The 19,888-nt window shown below is 33.3% G+C and overlaps 1 long non-coding RNA gene across 1 annotated transcript; it reads right to left on the bottom strand.

The window, feature by feature from the left end:
• Nucleotides 1–316: 316 nt before the first annotated feature.
• On the bottom strand, nt 317–1,348 carry LOC140037617 (uncharacterized). The gene is made up of 2 exons (XR_011841556.1): nt 1,246–1,348; nt 317–874 (listed from the first exon to the last, which is right to left on the bottom strand). It is a non-coding gene; the product is annotated as an uncharacterized lncRNA (long non-coding RNA).
• Nucleotides 1,349–19,888: the final 18,540 nt, after the last annotated feature.

Below are 19,888 nucleotides of genomic sequence, written 5' to 3'. Positions count from 1 at the left end.
CATTTGATGTTTGAATCATTAAACCTACAAAAACATGAAATTTTTACCATTAAAATTTATAGAAGTGCAATTTTTACCAATTAAACCACAAAATGCATATTCTCACTAGAAACTTAGTTAATTAGCTATAAAAGTAAATAAAACACACCAAAACTAACTAATAAAACACGCTAAAAATTATGTAAAATATGCACTTATCATAAGACTTAACTAGTCATCAGACTTCATAACTAGTCATGAATATAGTACCTAATTGGCATACAAAACTCAAGGATTGGAAATTGCTTGCAAGTAATAGAGAAATAAAATGTGCAAATACAAACTCAAACACAGACAGCTGTTTTTATTATTTAATGGTGCATTTTTGTTCGTATAAATACACCTTTGACATACTAGTTCAAGGATACAAACTCAAACACAGACGCCTTTTTTTATTTAATGGTGCATTTTTGTTGGTACGAGTGCACCTCACATAGTAGTACAACAGGAGGAGATGTATGCATGCCAGCAGTACATCATCCATGCATTAACTGAAAAACCACACCAAAGACACTAGATAATTTAAGTACTTAAAGTCGTTGATCCTCAGCTGATCAACAGTAGTGCTTGATTATTTCTTGTGCCATATGAGTTTCGTTTCACTCGGGGTCTCAAGAACAAGTACTTTATGCTTATGCAGACATGTGGCACCGTCACTATCCTGATTTTCAATGATAAGTGCGTAGTAATTGCCTCCATCACCGCTCCACGTGAATCCGCCAACCACGGCGACAGAAAGCAGCTTGCCGTGGTGATGTTGTTGCTCTACAAATTTTCCGATCTGGATCACGTGAGGGTCAGCCGGCTTCACTGGTTCCAGTGAACTGATGTCGGTCTGTAAATCCCAAACATATTTTCCAGTAAGAAAACGCAAAAAAATTGAGTTCCCAATATCAATTAGAATACTTTCAAATAAACAAACAACCAGAAAACTAAATCCAACCAATTAAAAAGAAACTATATCACTCGGAAGAAGCTTAATGAAACACTGCAAGAGATCGCCTCCTGACATATGCATGTAGACAGCTATAAATATAAAATATTGCTTAAGACAATTCAAGAATGTTGAAATTGCTTTAATTTGCAACTCCTTATACTCTTCCAAACGTTTCTGTACAAGTTGTTTATGAGTTGATTCTCAAGACCACACACAAACTTGAAAAAGAAAGAAATCTATGTCTAGCTAGGCATACAATCACTATTCACCTTTCCAGTGCCAATAGCAGATTTGGCTGCGGCCATTTTTTCCTTAAAGGAGCTAGGTAGCTAATTAATAAGGATGAAAATCGATATTTGTGACTGGTTACTGTCGAAAACTTGGTATAGTTGAGATCCAGACTCGTATTTATAGGCCTAAAAATGTGGTAATGCATCCCATAAATTAATTTGTGGTAATGTCGGACCTTATCACCAAAATCTTGGCCCACTAGCATGGAACATGTTTTTACACGTCCGTGATGAGGTCAGTGTGAAAATATACACCAACATCACCTAATTACTATAGCAAGGCCTGTTTTTTTATGTTATTGTTTTATCATCATTCAAACCTTTGGCTTCATACCACTAGGCCGGGTTGGTAAGTGACTAAGATTTCCCCTACTATCATGCTCAGAATTCGAATTTTGAGACCGATAATTGTGAGCGGAAAGGGTTATAGAAAGGGGAGGGAGAGTTAAAAAGAAAAAAAAAATACTTTCGGCTTGAATCTACTAATTCCAGTCAAGTAATAACTTATATTTTTTGTATCTCTTTCAGGATTTGATGTATCTCTTGGTGAGTTGATGTAAAAGAAGACGATTAACAATTACACGAAAAGATACATAGATCTTGAAAGGACTATACGAACCAAAAGAATAAAAACCCGGAAAAATATACTTGCCATTTATGACCACATTTTGTGTTTTAGAGTTTTTTGCTATTCACTCTACGAACTTATCGATTCAACTCTCATAGATATCGAGTCTCAACCTAAATTAGTTTACTATTCAAGAAAGTTCATACAAATGCATCTAATGTCATTGCGGTGGATGATAAATGATATACGATGCCATTTTAGAAAGATTGTTATATTACTTCTTAAAACTCCCTATGTGATATTTAATCACTTTATGAAAATTCTCCTTGTCATTTAAATAGGTTTCTTCAAAGTCAACGTGATCAGTTTCAGACTTTCACGCCTGGAAATAACCATAGTTTTGCTATAAGATGAGGAGTTTCAAGGATTACAAATTAATTCTACTCGCATGACTAGGATTGAAGTTGAGAAAGATATAGAGTGGATGTAATATTTGTGAGTTGAGATGGTAACTCTATAACTTAAAACGTTTTGTTTTTAATAATGCACATAGGATCAAGAAAGTTGAAGTCAACTATGATCAAGATCGTTGCTCACATAAAACATCTTATTTCCAGCTTTTATGGAAGATAGAAAAATATGTTATTCCAATTCTAGACCATTATTTTAGCGCATATATCATTTCTAGACCATTTTTGTAGGTACAAGTGCACCTTTAACATACTAGTACATCCGTTGGGGAGATGTATGCCCGCCAGCAGTACATCATCCATGCATAAACTGAAAAGTGAAAATCCTAAGGCGGTGTATTTTCTCCGCCTGGACGGGGTGTAAATCCTAAGGCGCGGGCGTAAGCACCACAATATTTTTTAGTTTTTAAGAAATAAAAGTAAAAATACTTGTAATATTATAAAAAAAAGAGGTTTTTATCACTTTATCCTTTTAAACTATATCACTCCAGTTAGTTTATCGTCTAATGCTATCTTTTAGTCGCTTCACCCCATAAGTAATTCAACTCTACATGCTAATAAATTTTTGACAAAAATACCATTTTTTAATAGCATTACTACATTATTCTTGTCACTTTATCCCCTAAAAGTATAGTAATATAATCGCTTTACTATCTAACATTATTTTCTAAATATTTTACCCTATCGTTAATTTAAAAAGCATGTTCAAAAAAATTTAAATATATTTACCTTTTGTTATATATAATTAAAAATAAAAAATTTTAAATATTTATTCTTCCTGTTTTTTCACTCTAAGATTTCAAAAATATTAAAATAAAAGGATTTTCTTAAATTTATTTTTTTACACTTATTAATACTAGGAAAAGAAAAGGAGATAGGAAAAGAAGGAGACATAAAATTGGATTTTGTAAAGAAATAAAATAAGGAAGAATCTAATATTATCGTATTACTTTAATATCCATGGGATTAGGATTGGAATTGGGTAGTAAACAGTAAAATAAAGTAATTTTAAAATAATAAAAATATTGAAATCCTTCTTATTTGTATTAAAAAAAAGAATTGGGCTCTCTCTCTCCCCCCCTCCCCTATTTTTCTATTTTTTTTCAATATTAATAAAATTGCCAAGAAGAAAGAGATTAATGTTTTGACTTTTTTTGATACTAAAAAGGAGAAGAGTCGCTCTAAATTTTTTATTATTTTTACTATATAAAAAGGAGGGTACTATCTTCTAAAGCTTTTTAACTTCCTAAGTTGGTTTCTTGGTGGGATAAATTGCCTAACAAATAACTCTGGTGGGTGAATAATAATAAAGTTGTAGTTTATGTGGGTAAAGTGATAATAATTTTAAAACATGTCTTGTCATTTAGATTAATAAACTCCATTAAATTTGACCGTCAATTTTGGAGGTAAAATGACTAAAATATAATGTTAAGAAGGAAATTGATAGTGACACCAAACGTTAAAGGGTAAAGTGATAATAACCCTAAAATAATATTGTAAAGCCATAATGTTTCGGCTATAAAGTAAATTATTTAGTTCAATTAATGGATGTTGGAGAACAACATATGAAACTTTGAAATAATTTTTGTGGGAAAATGGTCAATTTTGTCCCTTAAAATTTTTGTTAGCACCAATTTAGTCCTTAACTTTTATTCCTAACCAATTCGATATATAAAATTATTTTGTAGTTCAATTAAGGACCTTCGTGACAGTGCCACCGCCTAAAATTGATTTGGCTCCTAATTAACCAACTAAACATGGGTATTTTTGGAATATCACTCATGGGATAGTAATGAATCAAGTAAATCGTGTAAAAATCACAAGAGTAAACTTTTAAAAAGTTTCATCTAGTGATTTTTTACACGATTTGAAAGAGTTATCTGGTGATCTCTTTTACGATTTACTTGTTGTATTATAGTCTTGTGAGTGACATTCTCTTAATACCCCTATTTAGTTCATAAATTAGGAGCCAAATCGATTTTGGGTAGTGATTTGAAAATACAAAATAAATTTAAGTGCCAAATTGGCAATAAATAAAAATTTGGGATTAAATCGACACTAACAAAATATTTTATAGACGTGATTGACCATTTTTCCATAATTTATTAATCAATCATAATTTGGAAAAGATAGAACAGCAATATGCCGGTTCTGCACAAAATGGGGAAAATTTTGAAAATGAAAAAAATGGATCGGTTTATGAGCAAAACATATCACAGAGTGTCCCTAATCTCTTGCGCAAAGTCCCTTTTCCTTCTCATCCCGTTTCTTTTCTTATCCACTTTCTCCTCTTCTTCTCCCAAACTTACTCTGCAATTCATTTCCTCTTCGCTTATTCGCTGCTGGTTGGGAAATATTGCGGGGACTCAAAACAACAGAGATTTTTGCTTTGCTTTGGATCTGCCAGTTACTATTTTTTATGTATAGGTTGTGTTTGCTTTTGTTATTAGTTTATTGACAGGTTGTCGAAGCCTGTGCAATAATAAAACCTGCTCAAACCAAAGGTGATTTCTGTAGATAGTGGTGAGCAGGGTCGAATCCACAGGGATTGGGAGTAATTGTTTCTTTTTAAATTCACAGTGACAAGAGGGTGTTTTTATGCAGAAGGTGACAATAAAAGAAGTTCAAATAAAATCTAAGAAACTACTAAAAATTAAATAACAAATTACTAAAATCAAATGAATGATAATTAAGGATCTAGCCAAGAAATAACTTCAGCAATGGTTCACCTAGTTGATCATCGAAGCAAAGGCAATTCCAATTATTTATCAATAAATAGGTTATAACTACCAAACAAGCGATGGCAGTCAACCCCTCCTTACTGTGTCGGTGATCAAGGTACGCCCGTTAATCACTGCTCTAATTGAGAAATAATACTAGGTACGCCCGTAGAATTTAATTCCCCAATTGCCTTACATATTAGAGGAGCCCTATTCTAACCAAATAACGCACTACCAGGGTTATTTTAGATTAGCCCGCGTATTCCCCTGACACAAATCTAATCATGCCAGTTGTCACTATTTTGAGGTAATTAAACAATTACGGATTTAACACCTCAATTGACAATAGATTATTAAATTAACTAATTATCCGGATCCAAGACAATCAATTAATTAAATAACCATAAGCACTATAATCAGAGAATATGCAAATACCAATAAATAAAAGAAAAAAATAAAATTAAATCGATCTCACAATTTTTAGATGAATCAGAGCATCCGTTGTCCCTTGACTAAAGTGAGGGAATTAGTTCATATTTGATGAACTAAACCCATACAAAAGGGAAGCGAGAAACGCAGCCATTATCCTTTGAAATCTGGAAAATTCAACTTGTCCGAATATCGAATAGATAGTAATGCTACAAAAGATAATTCATAGCTTCCCTTTCGTCTGACACACAAGAAGGAAAAAAAGGGCTGCTAATAACTAAAGGAGGAAAAGTCAAAGTCCTAAGCTATGCTACAAGACGAAAAACTAAACAAGACAAAAAGGTAGTGCTCATCCCCTGCAATCCATAGTTATTAAACTCGGTCCTGCCCGGCGGTCGAATCGGTCAAACCGATGGACCGGTCATTGGACCGAGCCGGGTTTGGAATCAGATCGTTTGTGCAAAGAGACCGTTGACTTAGTCAACGATCCGACGGTCGAACCGGGTTAAACCGGAAACCCAGCCGGTTTTGGCCGGTTTTGTCACTAACCGGATTTTGTGGAAAAATTATATTGCTATTGTTGGAACTCGAACTTCCGACCTCTGCCCCCACACTACCGCTTGCTTACCACCAAACTACTTCCAAATATGTTGATATAGTAGCTTTAGTATGATATATAAATGTTTTTTCAATTCTATCTTTTTTTCTCTAAAACAAATTTATTTGGAATCTTTTAATAAAAATTTATTACCCTCCAAACTCTATAAGTTATAAAATGGATTCCAAAAATAACATATTACATAATTCATTTAAAGACAAATATTATTTTTAATAAATTTTTACACTTAAAATTCATAAATAAGCTAGATAATTACACTAAATATAGATAAAATTTTACAATTTTTTTTTTAGATAAAATTTTACACTTGAAGTTTGGTATATTAATAAATAACTTTATATTTGAGTGATTCTTATATGAATTAATTATTTTATAACAAATTAAATTAAATGAGCTTTTGTTATGGCATTATTTATTACAATTTATATCATATATCTTATATAAATAATTATGAAATATAATATTTAAATATATGTAGTGACCCACCGGTTCAACCACTCACCCACCGGTTCAACCAGTAACCCGTTGACCCACCTCCTTCGTCGGGTTCCTTCCCGGGTTGGGTTTAATAACTATGCTGCAATCTCAATTCCTATTCTATCTAAGTGCTCTCCAATGTGCGGCGGCTCCCCTTCCGGAGAGGAAGAAGTGACACCTTTTTTCCTGCGCAATTTTCCTATATAAAGTAGTGCTCCTTGCGGCGGCTCCTGTGCGGAAAAATGAAAACTTCGGCCCAATTTGCCTAACAAGAGCTCACGTTTTATTGTTCCAAAAATGCCCCTAGGACAAACTCTATCATCTGAACTCTTTTCTTGCCAAATTAGCACCTGTTATTATATTTTCGTTCTACTCCCTGAAATAAATGCAAAATATCAAAAGTGAGTAGAATCTAGCAATTAATCCATATTAGGTCAGGTAATAGGGAAAATTAATAATAAAATAAATGATAAAATTACAACCTATCATTTATGATTACATTTCCTTGTAATTTTAGTTGTGCATAGGCTGTAAATATCTCTTGAGAGTGCTTCATTGGTGATCAATAAAAAGTAATGAGCTTACCAAAAAAAAAAAAAAAAAAAAACCATATAGAGATAAGCGATTTAAACTTGAATTGAATCAACCGGTTTGATTGGTTGAACTGGAAACTTAATAATTGTCTAGTCCAAGTGGATGTAGGCCGGGACAGAATCAGGAGTTTTGTCCAAGTTGGGCAAACAGGTGCATGATACTACAAGCATTAAAAGTGAAACCGTTAAAAAGAGAGATGTTAGACAGTAATTGTGAGATTTATGGTTTGACCCTCAAGTCTATACCTTATATGGTTTGGAGTTTACCCTTGGACTTTTGAGTTTCTTTAAGTTTTCTAAATTTGAAAACTAATAATGGTGCAACTTTTATTGAAACCATCTTTTAATATATATCAAATTGGTTTTCACAAAAAAAAAAAAAATCTTTCAAACAAAGATAATCCAAGGTTATAGAATAAGGAGAAAATATTGATCAATTAAATATGTTCCAAGGAAAAAAAAAAGAACTTTAGGTCAAAAGTTAGATTCTAGTGACACAACATTGAAATGAAATTTGTCCTTTCACCAAATTACGTCTCACACCTTATAGTTTCTATTCAATATACATTTTTTTAATGTTAAAATTTCAGTTTAATTATACATTTTTCTAATGTTAAAATTTCAGTTTGGCTAGGTGTTATTTTTTTTTTAGAAAAATATAACTAGGTGTTAGTCTTTTTTTAGAAATGTATAGTTAATTATGGAACATATCAGAATGCAAGGAGTGCAATTATTGTTATTTCATCTATTTATAAACTCATTAAGTGCAATTCAAGAAGGTGCGTTTGAGTTGAGTCATCACTTAAAACACAGTCTTATCCGTAATCTTATAAAGAAGCAAAAATATGTTATTCTGTTTTTAATCCAATATTTTATGCAAATATCACTTGTATTGATACTCAAAAAGTTACGGAAGAGGCAAGACTATTGTGACATGGTCATGGTTGCAGTTTAGTATAGTCATAAATACATGGAAGATCAGGTAATCTTATAGAAGTAATTCAGAAATTTAAATCATACAGTGCATATGGTGTTATCCAGTGTCATGGTCGGAGCTGCTACTATGATGAACTTGAATTTTGCGCCATCTTATAATTATTTTAATATGTGTGAAAATTATACAACGACCAATGTGGAACACGTTTTTACACATCGGTGATTAGGTCAATCCTTAAATATTCACATATTCAATCTTCAATGCCCGTTTTTATTTAAACAAAACGGACAGTTCTACCAACACTACAAAGCTACGGCTCTTTAAATTGGTATATAGCTATAACACCTGTCATTACCTTAAATGCATTAATTTTTTTTAATAATTGCAATAGCACTATGGATCATTTTACATTCCACCATTAATAGAAATAATAAAGGAAAAAACTTACTAAAACTGTTAGGTCTGGTCTCAAGAAATTGACCAACGAGAATAATAGAGTTCTTGCCCACTCAATAATAACAATAATAAAGCAAATAAATTAAATAGAGAAACATAAATTTACGTGGTTCGCTCCAATTGACCTACATCCACGGACCAAGGGGTAGCATATTTACTATAACAGAAAGAGAGTATAAAAGAGAGAGTACAAAATCCTACAAAATAATTTTCAGGTCCAAAAGGCACCTAAAATTGAAAACACAAAAGAGACTAAATATCACTAAATGCTTAATGGCTCAAAAACCCATGACTTGCTTTTTTGGTTTGATGTCAAACCAAAACTCCTCTCAGACTGGAGTGTGGGCCCCCAAGAACTCCCTTGGACTGGTGCATATGACACTTGGGCTGGTGCATTGAGCACAATTAAACTCACTTAAGTCTATTATATTTATAACTACCACACGGAGAGATTTCTTTGTTAAACTTCCGATGTGGGATACAAAGACGCATTTAACAAATCTCCACCTTGGCGTGTATGCAGCATCGGTAAATAACCGACGAATAGCAAACAAGCTCCACCTTCTCCATAAAAGTTCTAATGGATCTCAACGAACCACAAAAGTCCCAACAAATCACAACGAGCCACCAACGAACCAAGATGCAAAAGGCTCAACAGGTCCCAATGAGCCAAATCTCACAAAAGATTCAACAGATTCCAACGGGTTAAAAACCACCAACATAGTAATCATGCTCCAACTTCTTCTCAAAACCCTTAACGAGTTTCAATGGGCCAAATAACTTATTTTCAAAACCCAGCTGAACTCCAATGAATTTTTTTTTCTTCACTCTCTATAGCCCCCAAAAACTTGTTATTGTCATCAAGAATCCAAAATCTAACCTGACCCAAAACCTGAAGTTGAATCTAGAACTTGAAGCTCTGATACCAGTTTGTTAGGTCTGGTCCCAGAAAATTGACCAATGAGAATAATAGAGTTCTTTCCAACTCAATAATGACAATAATAAACAAATAAATTAAATAGAGATATACAGAAATTTACATGGTTCGCTTCAATTGACCTACATCTACGGGCGAACGGGTAGCAAATTTATTATAACAGAAAGAGAGTACAAAACCCTAGCAAAATAATTTTCAAGTTCAAAAGGCACCTAAAACTAAAAACACAAAAGAGCCTAAATAGCACTAATACTTAATGGCCCAAAGACCCATGACTTGCTCTTTTGGTTTGATGCCAAACCAAAACTCCATTCAGACTGGGGTGTGGGCCCCCAAAATCCTCTTGGACTGGTGCATATGGCACTTGGGCTGGTACCCTGAGCACAATTAAACTCACTTAAGTCCATTATATTTATAACTATCACAAGGAGAGTGATAAGTGACTAATTTACGTAATAATTGTATGATATTTCATATTATTTAGTCACTTTAGTTATATTATTGGAAGAAAATGAATCATTTTGGCTATAATTGGTGAAAAATGCTTTTAAGTGATTAAATGAGACTTTTATCACCTTTTAGTGGAATTTTGCGCATTTTGACAGTTTTGACACATCTTCGTATTTTGCCTATAACTTGAGCTACAATGATCGGATTGAGATGATTCTTAAACCAATTTGAAGATAAGAGATAGATCTACAACTTTGGTGAAGACATCTGAATCCAGTTTGAAGGTTTTCCAAGTCAAAAAGATGAAGTACAGTAGCCAATTTCATTTGGTCGAAGCTGAAACAGGGCAATGAGCAGGCAAGGGTATTTCGGTCATATCTCAGCCTACACAGATCCAAATGAGGTGATTATTGATGCATTAGAAAGATAACTCAAAAAGCTACAACTTATTTGTTTTAGACATGAGCTGGTTCAGCCTCTAACATCAAAAAAAGATCGGTTGAAGTTGGGCCAAAAACAGAGCAAGTGATCCGCACTTGGATCCACTATTCATCCGAACCCTCGGCTGTTTCTGGGTAAGTGGAACCGAGCTCGGATCCATACGGATCCGAGGTACTGTAGCAGCTCGGATCACTGTAGCAGCCCAGATTTACTGTAGCAATCCGGCCGGAACTTGGCCGGATTTAGAGCCAGATTTATGGCCGGATTGCGGTCAGAAAAGGCTGCTCTGTACGCGTAAAACTCAATTTCACTCCCACCAACTCACATGCGATGCTAGACATGTGAGAAACATTACCAGCTGTAAGGAGAAAGTGTAAAGCTTCATTTCTTGACCAATGTTCATCATTAAATAGCCAAATTCATTGCAAGTGAAGGGGGATTGGGGATCCAACAATAGAATAGAGAGAGATACGGGAGAAGCTTGAAGTTGCAGAAATGTAGTTCTTTCATCTCCCTAGTGTTAGTTTAGCTTAGTATAGAGTAGTATAGTTTGTCCATTCTTGTTTATTATCTAGATTAGGATGAAGATGGAGGATGAAGAAGGCAAGGAAGAAAGCTCATGTGACAAGGGTTGTATTCCTTCCAAACTTTTTATCTTTTCTACTTGATTCCAAGTTTAGTTAATATTTTGTGTTCATTATGTATTTTTAAAGTTTATACCTTGGGTTTGGTTGAACTTTCTATGATTGTTAGTGTTTATTATTTGGTTATTTGATTGCTATGATTTGAGCAAGTTATTTAGCACTTTGACTCCTTAAATCATGATTAATCTAGTACCATTAATTATGATTATCTAAGGTGTTGTTTCTGCAATAAAAATTGAGATTTAACACTAGTTCAAGAAGTGCTAAACATAGGGAGTACACTCACGAAAGTAGAGGTGCATCTATGTGATTTTAGTGATTCATTTCACGTAATTTCACTGAAGAAATGAACTTGTAGCTAATTTCATAACCATGAGAATAGGTATGGATTAGTTATGAGTATAATTGATTCACTACGAAAGTAGGTTTCACATGTTTAAAGAAATTACACCATAACTAGCCTAGATAGTAGTATTCAATGATCCAATTATAGCACTTGCATGAGTAGTTAGGGATACCACAACCTAAGGAGCTTTCATTTGTTATTTTCTTGTATAATTTCAGTAGGTTTTAATTTGTTATAATTCATTGATAGTCTAAATAATAAAGAAGCTTTAGTAATACCGGTAATTGTTCACTCTTCCCTGTGGGATCGACCCGATATATACCCTAAACTACTAGTTGACCCGTATACTTGCAGTGAACGGGTGAAATTCGGTTTTTTAACTTGTACGTATGTTAAATACCCGTCAAGTTTTTGGCGCCGTTGTCGGGGAAGATTTGGCAATATCGGTGTGAAGAGTAACTTTATTAGTTTAGACATTTTATTAGTTATAGTGTGAATGTTATTTTGTATTATTTCAGTATTTTTTTTTGTACATGTGTTTTATAACCTATTTTTCTTACTAATCTTGCTCTTAAGTTGTTTAAAAACAATTTTAGGTAATGAGAAGGGTAGGTCAATTTGGAGGACAATGCTTGAGAAGTGGAAGAATGGCAATGGATGGTTATCAAGTGCAAAGTTCCTTCAACAGAGGTAACCAAGAATTTGCTGAATGTATGTCTTTTGAAGATGGTATAAGGTGCTTAAAGGCTAAATTTGATGTTATGATGTTACAAGTTCAACTGGACACAATTATGCATGAAATTGAGCAAGGGAGGAATGCTAATGCTTTTAATTCTTATCATGTGATTTGTGACTTATGTGGAGGTTATCATGCTACTAATACATGTATTCAAGTACAAAATATGGATTATTATGATGAGTTAGAGCATTACAATCCTTGTTTTGATCAATACAATGCTAATTGGAGCAATTCTCCTGCTTATGGTTGGCAAAATCAATGTGCATATAGTGATTATCCGTATTTTTATGATTACCAACCTGAAAGTGTCCAATATGAATCAAAACCATCTTGGGAGTTGGCAATAGAAAGGTTAGCTAATGCACCTCTACCTTGGGAGTTAGAAAGTGAACCATTAGTTAATGATTCTAATGCATCTTGAGAGCTAGCTGTAGAAAATTTTTCTAATCAATTTGATTTAGCCATAGAAAAGCTAGCAAATGCAACCTCTGACCGTTTTGATAGGATTGAGGAAAGGTTAGATGAATTAGCTTCTCACTTTGGTGATATACATGAGCAATTGAATGTATTGTGTGAAGTTATTTCTTCTAATAATTTGCAAAATGATCCTAGCATGAATGGTGGAAATGTTGTATGTGAAAATGGATTGCATTTAGATGAAAATGATGAATGTCAATTATATTTCAATGAGCAAATATCCATTTCACATGATAATACCTTTGAAACTAACTTTGAGCCTCAAGAGGTGAGTTTTAATGACTCATTTTTCACCTCTCTTGAGGAGTGCAGTGAAAGTATAGGTTCTAAAGGTATTCCTGCCCAAGATACTCTCATGACATTTCCTTTGGTAAGTTCTCAAGTGGTGCATATTCATGGTAATATCTATGAAACACTTGGGATAGGTAAGTCACTTTCATTTCTCACATCATTAGATCATGTGGCTTTGGCTATAAAGTCACCATTTAATGATCCACCACGGCCTAAAATGGTGGATTATTCGTTAACTAAACCTCCTTGAAAAAGGAGGAGAAATAGTCAAGCTATTGACTTTAAAGAAGCGCTTATTGGGAGGCAATCCAATGTTTGTTTAAGTTGCTGTTACTTTGGAGTGATTTTATGTTTAAAGTATAAGTTTGAGTAATTTTGTTGTTTTTCATTTGTAGGTTTTGGAAAAGTGACCAAATGAGGTGAAAAAGGCGAAATTTGATCAAAGATCTCAATACCTCAAATTCAGTAATTGTGGTTTTTGATGCATTAAAGAGGTTTAGAATGCATGTTTAGATCATTTTACATATGCGTAAATGGTTTATTTTGACATAGAAATGATCTAAGGTGTATTTTGAAGAATTGGGGTCAAACTAAAAATTGCAAAAATTCTGCAATAAGTGCAGATTCAATGGATCCGAACTCGGATCCACTTCTGCAATCAAAGAAAAATTTCGAGCTTCTTGATCTGAGCTCAATCATCATGATCCGACCTCGGATCCTTTCAAATACGAAGGCTTGGATCACTTTTCAACTCGACTTTTCTTCATGTTGGCTTGTTTTTAGTAAATCTTAGTTGTTCAATTAATGTTTTTGTGTATTTTATAGGTGGCAATGGCAAGAGTTCATGCAAATGATCTCAATTGCAAAGGTGTTTATATTGAGGCAAAAGGGGAGTTTTCATGTTCATTTGCCGCATTTCATGCATTTAAAGTGTTTCATGTTTAAGTTATATTCATGCATGATCATGTTAAACTTGAATTTTATTCAAAGAACATGAAATTAGGTGGAATGCGGAAGGTTGGCCAAGCAAATTTGGAGGAAAAACTGCAGAAAACAGCTTTTTCTGCAGCAAATCCGGCCACAAATCCAGCCAAATATTGGCCGGATTGAAGGCCGGATAGTCAGGGGAGAAAGAAAATTTTTTTCGAGCTCTCTGGCCAGAATCCGGCCGAAAATCCTGCCAAAAACTGGCCGGATATGCAACAGTAAAAAAAAAAATAAAATTGGCCCAGAATCCCTCCTCGAATCCCTCCAATTTCTGGCCGGATTGTGATCAGTAACCAGCGTGAGATGAATCCGTTTCACGGATTTCTCACAATTTTTCTCCTTTTTCTTCAACCCAACTCACACACTAACACCTAAAACACACACTACTCACTAAAACACCACTTTTCACCATTTAATCTTCAAATAACCTTCACCAAATCACTTCCTCCCATCTTTTAGAGTGAATTTCATAGTACATATTCTTTCAAAAACAACTCTAAAGTAGTTTCAAGCTTACCAATAGTTAGGGTTGTACTTTCTTGAATCACTCAATTGAGGTCAAATTGGAGTAAGTTTCTTGGGGGTTTTCACATCATATTCATCACTTAACATCACCAAATCAATTTGAGGTAACAATTCTTCATCTAACTTTGGTATTTGAATTTTGCCATGATTGAATATTTTCTATTTTTAGGCAATTTTTAATATGTGAAGTTAGGTGCATTTATTTGAGCTTATTGATGCTATTGGTGATTGTTAGTGATGAATAAATTTTGTGATTTGCATTTATTGTACTTATTTGGTGAATTCTTGCTAGTTTTATGCTTAATTTGGCTTGATGACAAAGTTGCATATTAAGTGGCCAATGTAGCATTTTAATTAGTTTAGTGGGAGTTTTTGATATTCATATAAGTAATTTAGATTACCTAATGAATGAAAAGATGTTTGGTTGAATGATTTCTTGAATTCTTAGGTAATTCTAAAAGAAGATGTGAATTGAAGATGGCCTTAATTGATGAAATTCATAAATGCACTTATAATTTTTGTGGTTCAATAGTTTTTAGTATTTCATGAATTCTCACGAAGGTCATTTATATTTTGGTTTGGTGTGTTTGCCTCCATTTTGAGATTACTCTTGTACTTGAAGGAATTTGATCATTGATGACAAAATGTATAAATGGAACTTATTTTGTTCATGATTGTGGGTTTTTTGTGTGAAATTAGCTTCCCTTTGCTTTGGATACTAATGCATATATTTGATTAGCAAAGATTAGCTCATTTCATGTTTTTATCCCTTGAACATTGTATGGTTCCACATGCTTGATCATTTTTCCTTTTTCCTTGAATTGCATGTTTTTGTTGATTGCAACCTTTTATTTTTAAGAAATTTATTTGTTTTGATTTTGTCTTTTTCAGGGAACTCCCCATTCTTTCTCAAATACGGTTGGAAATTCATCACATTGCCATGGATTTGGATCGCGCAAGTCATAAGGGGAGTATTTTCTTTTACTCTTTATTTATTTTCCTTTTCTCACATTGAGGACAATGTGAAGTTTAAGTATGGGGGAGGAAATATTTGAACTTGCAAATACTTTCTATGTGATGATATTTTGTGGATTTAAATGCTTAGAAATATTGGAGTTGTGTTTGAATTATTTGCCATGTGGATAATTTGCCTGAAATTGGGTTTGTTGGCAGGGAGTTTTCTTCCATTTATATGGGGAAACTCCGTCAAAATTTTTCTAACATCTTGTCCAATATTTCACTATGGCCCAAAAGTTCTTTAATTTTTTCATTTTTATTTCAAAAAGGGCCAAAGTATTCCAACCTTAAGTGTTTAATTCTTCCAATTGTTGAAACTTTATATGCATTTTGGAAAGTTTAGTCCTCATTTAACTCGGAAATAGTTATTATGCAATTAGAATTTTTACATTTTAGAAAATATATTCGGTAAAGTGAGGAAAATTACGCCTATAATTTTACATGTTTAATGAGATTTCTTCTCTTTACTTAATTTTATAAGTAAGTGATTGATATAGTTGATAAAAGGTTATACTCCTCCTTTGATTATTCTTATATATTTTCTAAGAGGGAATATCTATTTATTGTCCTTTGTTTTTTTTTTTGAAAAAAAAAAGAAAATAAAAGAAGAAAAGAAAATAAAATAAAATTTGTTCTACTCCAATGATTCTCGTACCGAGTAACCGGGGGTTGGCATCTACAAATGCCGACTTTCGCGTAAAAAGGTACTTGAATTATGAGTATGCATAGCAACTTGAATAGGTGAAATGTTGAGTAACCGGGAATCTTCACCTAAAAGTGTCGATTTTCGCGTAAAAAGGCGTTTCACTATTTAAGTAAAATTAGTATGAATAAATCCCTCTTAGTTGTAAAATAATAATAAAAAAAAAGATGATTATAGGAGGAGGAATGCTATAAATTGACTATGTGATTTACTTATTTGTGAAATTAGGTTAGGGTAAGAGATTACGTTTAACTTGTTAAATTAGGATATAATTATCTTTCCTTTACTTGATATTATGAGTATTTAGTGTAATTTGAACAATTGTATAATGATTATTTTTCAGGACTTGAGGAATTAAATTTGACAAAAATGCATATATTGTTTCACCTCTTGAATCATTGTAGTTTATGTGTGGATTGCTTGAGGACAAGCAATGATTTAAGTGTGGGGGAGTTTGATAAGTGGCTAATTTACGTAATAATTGTATGATATTTCATATTATTTAGTCACTTTAGTTATATTATTGGAAGAAAATGAATCATTTTGGCTATAATTGGTAAAAAATGCTTTTAAGTGATTAAATGAGGCTTTTATCACTTTTTAGTGGAATTTTGCGCATTTTTACAGTTTTGACACATTTTCGTATTTTGGCTATAACTTGAGCTACAATGATTGGATTGAGATGATTCTTAAACCAATTTGAAGATAAGAGATAGATCTACAACTTTTGTGAAGACATCTGAATCCAGTTTGAAGGTTTTCCAAGTCAAAAAGACGAAGTACAGTAGCCAATTTCATTTGGTCGAAGCTGAAACAGGGCAATGAGCAGGCAAGGGTATTTTGGTCATATCTCAGCCTACACAGATCCAAATGAGGTGATTCTTGATGCATTGGAAAGATAACTCAAAAGGCTACAACTTTTATGTTTTAGACATGAGCTGTTTCAGCCTCTAACATCAAGAAAAGATCGGTTGAAGTTGGGCCAAAAACAGAGCAAGTGATCCGCACTCGGATCCACTATTCATCCGAACCCTCGGCTGTTTCTGGGTAAGTGGAACCGAGCTCGGATCCATACGGATCCAAGGTGCTGTAGCAGCTCGGATCACTGTAGCAGCCCAGATTTACTGTAGCAATCCGGCCGGAACTTGGCCGGATTTAGAGCCAGATTTATGGCCGGATTGCGGTCAGAAAAGGCTGCTCTGTACGCGTAAAACTCAATTTCACTCCCACCAACTCACATGCGATGCTGGACATGTGAGAAACATTACCAGCTATAAGGAGAAAGTGTAAAGCTTCATTTCTTGACCAATGTTCATCGTTAAATAGCCAAATTCACTGCAAGAGAAGGGGGATTGGGGATCCAACAATAGAATAGAGAGAGATACGGGAGAAGCTTGAAGTTGCAGAAATGTAGTTCTTTCATCTCCCTAGTGTTAGTTTAGTTTAGTATAGAGTAGTATAGTTTGTCCATTCTTGTTTATTATCTAGATTAGGATGAAGATGGAGGATGAAGAAGGCAAGGAAGAAAGCTCATGTGACAAGGGTTGTATTCCTTCCAAACTTTTTATCTTTTGTACTTGATTCCAAGTTTAGTTAATATTTTGTGTTCATTATGTATTTTTAAAGTTTATACCTTGGGTTTGGTTGAACTTTCTATGATTGTTAGTGTTTATTATTTGGTTATTTGATTGCTATGATTTGAGCAAGTTATTTAGTACTTTGACTCCTTAAATCATGATTAATCTGGTACCATTAATTATGATTATCTAAGGTGTTGTTTCTGCAATGAAAATTGAGATTTAACACTAGTTCAAGAAGTGCTAAACATAGGGAATACACTCACGAAAGTAGAGGTGCATCTATGTGGTTTTAGTGATTCATTTCATGTAATTTCACTGAAGAAATGAACTTGTAGCTAATTTCATAACCATGAGAATAGGTATGGATTAGTTATGAGTATAATTGATTCACTACGAAAGTAGGTTTCACATGTTTAAGGAAATTACACCATAACTAGCCTAGATAGTAGTATTCAATGATCCAATTATAGCATTTGCATGAGTAGTTAGGGATACCACAACCTAAGGAGCTTTCATTTGTTATTTTCTTGTATAATTTCAGTAGGTTTTAATTTGTTATAATTCATTGATAGTCTAAATAATAAAGAAGTTTTAGTAATACCGGTAATTGTTCACTCTTCCCTGTGGGATCGACCCGATATATACCCTAAACTACTAGTTGACCCGTATACTTGCAGTGAACGGGTGTAATTCGATTTTTTAACTTGTACGTATGTTAAATACCCGTCAGAGAGATTTCTTTATTAAACTTCCGATGTGGGATACAAAGACGCACTTAACAAATCTCTACCTTGGAGTGTATCCAACATCAGCAAATAATCGACGAATAGCAAACAAACTCCACCTTCTCCATAAAAGTTCTAACGATCTCAACGAACCACAAAAGTCCTAACAAACCACAACGAGCCACCAACGAACCAAGATGCAAAAGGCTCAACAGGCCCCAATGAGCCAAATCTCACAAAATGTTAAATAGATTACAACGAGTTAAAAACCACCAACATAGTAATCTTATTCCACCTTCTTCTCAAAACCCTTGAAATAAAATACTAAAATATTGGGTTGCCTCCCAATAGGCAACAAATTGTTTTTCACAAAAAAATCTTTTAAACAAATATTATGCAAGATTATAGAATAAGGAGAAAACATTGATCAATTAAATATGTTCCAAGGAAGAAAATGAAGAAGAACTTTAGGTGAAAAGTTAGATTCTAATGACGCAACATTGAAATGAAATCTGTCCTTTCACCAACTTATGTCTCACACCTTATAGTTATTTTCCTATTCAATACACACTTTTTTAATGTTAAAATTTCAATTTAATTATACATTTTTCTAATGTTAAAATTTCAGTTTGGCTAAGTCTTACTTTTTTTTAGAATATATAACTAGGTGTTAGTCATTTTTAGAAATGTATAGTTAATTATGGAACATATCGAAATGCAAAGAGTGCAATTATTGCGATTGCATATATTTATCCACTCATTAAGTGCAATTGAGGAAGGTGCATTTGAGTTGAGTCATCACTTATAGGGGTGGCAATGGGGCGGGGGACACCTCCCCCAACTCCCGCCCCGTTGCATTTTAATTCTCCCTGCCCCCGGCTTCCCCCGCACTGCCCCCGCCCAGCCCCGCTTCTCTCACGGGAGCACCCATGGGGTTAAAAAAAATTTATTATATAATTTCATTATAATTAAATTTGAACAAATAATCAAGCACTAAAATATCAACATATCACCAAATTATTATTCATTATAACTTCACAATTGAAACTCATAAAAATAATTAAACAAAAGTTATTTGAACACAATGTAATATGATAAAACAAATATAACTAAAATAATCAAGTTTTCACTTTTGATACAAATACAACCACTAAATTATTATTGTGTTTTTTTAGAAAAAAGTGTTATTGTATTAAGTGTAGTTAGGAATTTAACATAAATGTATTAATAAATTTAGTATAAATAATTAATAATTTTTATTAATAGACATGTATAATTAGTAGTATAATTGATAATATCATTATATATATATATATATATAATTATGTACATATATATATATATTTTTTTTTCAAACGGGTGGCGGGGCGGGAGGTGGGGCGGGGGAGTATACAGAATTTTGTGTATATATATATGTATCATATATATGTATCATACAGAAGTAATTCAGAAATCTAAGTATTAAATCATACAGGGCAATTGGTGTTATCC

This window comes from Coffea arabica, chromosome 3c (assembly GCF_036785885.1).
Source record: "Coffea arabica cultivar ET-39 chromosome 3c, Coffea Arabica ET-39 HiFi, whole genome shotgun sequence".
NCBI classification, from domain to species: domain Eukaryota; kingdom Viridiplantae; phylum Streptophyta; class Magnoliopsida; order Gentianales; family Rubiaceae; genus Coffea; species Coffea arabica.
The sequence above is the reverse complement of the archived record's forward strand: the minus strand, read 5'-3'. Positions and strand labels throughout refer to the sequence as shown.